This window comes from Heterodontus francisci, unplaced genomic scaffold, assembly GCF_036365525.1.
Source record: "Heterodontus francisci isolate sHetFra1 unplaced genomic scaffold, sHetFra1.hap1 HAP1_SCAFFOLD_61, whole genome shotgun sequence".
Classification (NCBI taxonomy): domain Eukaryota; kingdom Metazoa; phylum Chordata; class Chondrichthyes; order Heterodontiformes; family Heterodontidae; genus Heterodontus; species Heterodontus francisci.
In genome coordinates this window covers 5114704-5116275 of record NW_027141441.1, presented here as the reverse complement: position 1 = coordinate 5116275, position 1572 = coordinate 5114704, and positions in this window count along the sequence as shown.

The window sequence follows — 1572 nt, the reverse complement described above, 5'->3', positions numbered from 1 at the left end:
TACGTAGACTGGTCACTAGGGTATTTTAGAACAGTTCTTTTCAGAAGGCATTGAGAATTAATTTTAGCAGGCCTTCTTCAAAGACATGCGACAAGATGAATTAACTCAGTGGACTTCTCAGGGTCTTTTAAAGATTTTCTGGAAAACAAACTGGGTTGTGGTCTTCTCTCCTTCGTTGACGATTCTTCAGGCTAACTTTATCAGCTGCTCACTCCAGCAGGTAAAACACACTGACTGCTACAACCAAAGGTTGTGAGTTTTCTGCTGTCTAAGGTTTGCGCTGCTGCTGCCAAGCTTGTCCAATCAAGGGGCATGACTGACTTCACTGTCCACATTTCTCCCTGTTACCAGGGTTTCTGTTCTATACTTAACTTGAATCATGTGACAACCAGTAAACATATTTGCCAAATTGGTTCTTTTGGTGCCCTCTTGAAAAAGAACTGGTCCTACACTTATTCAGTTTGATTATGACTTCTTCAAAAAATATTTTAACAAAAGAAACAGAATCCCTTCCATAACATCATGTACTTTCGCTGAGCTACAGGTTATTGCAAGTCTCTCTGGCAGTGTTTATTTTAGGTGATTTTGTACTCAGGTTCTTTTGGAATCCATGTGTTTGCAGATCTTTGTGAGTGAGAGATGTGGTAATATGTTTAAAAGATTTCCCTGTAAATTATTCATATCTCCATCTTTCCCCGAACTTTGTACAACCACATTAATATGGGAATCACACACATCAGGCCGTCAAACCTGTCCGCTAAACATTGAAAGGTGACAGTGTTTATTGTGACGGGGTTCCATTTATGAAGACACATCTTGATGATTCACACATGTAAAAATTTGTATATTCTGTTCATGACATAATGACATAAATAAACATTTCCTTGCACTTGCCATGCTTGTTGAACATTTTCTCTGCTGATGCCCCCTGAATATATTAGAGAACATGGTGACGAGGTTGAGATAAAAGTCTGTAAATATAGGCAGCAAACAGCAGCAGGGACTGCAGTGAACAAGATTTACGTGACATATTTGTGCTTATATTGGTGGGTGAAATAAGATACTAAACACACAAAATCCTACATTTGAGCTTGCGTAAAAGATTGCTCTGTCGATGGAGATAGCATCAAAGAATGCTCAGGAATTTTGTCCTATGCCAGTGACCGTAACACATTTCAGGGGAACTTAAAAAAAAATGGTAAAATGGGCTTTCACATAACAGATGAAATTTTACACAGAGAAGTGTGAAGTGATACAATTTGGAGGGAAGAATGCCATATAAATGAAAGGTTACAATTCTAAACTGGGTGCAGGAGCAGAGAGACAATGTACACCAATGTTAGAAGGATTGAAAAGGTTGCTTAGAGCAAACAGGACACTTGGCTTTATTAATAGAGGCATAGAGTAAAAACATATAAATTATGCTAAACCTTTATAAAATACTGGGAATGAATGGCCTCTTCCTTTACCTCCACAGAAAGCTTCCATTCCATGTTTGCAAACACTCGTCAGGATCACTCTCCACAGATCCTGCCACTCCAGGCTCGGACACCCACTTCAGGATCACTCTCC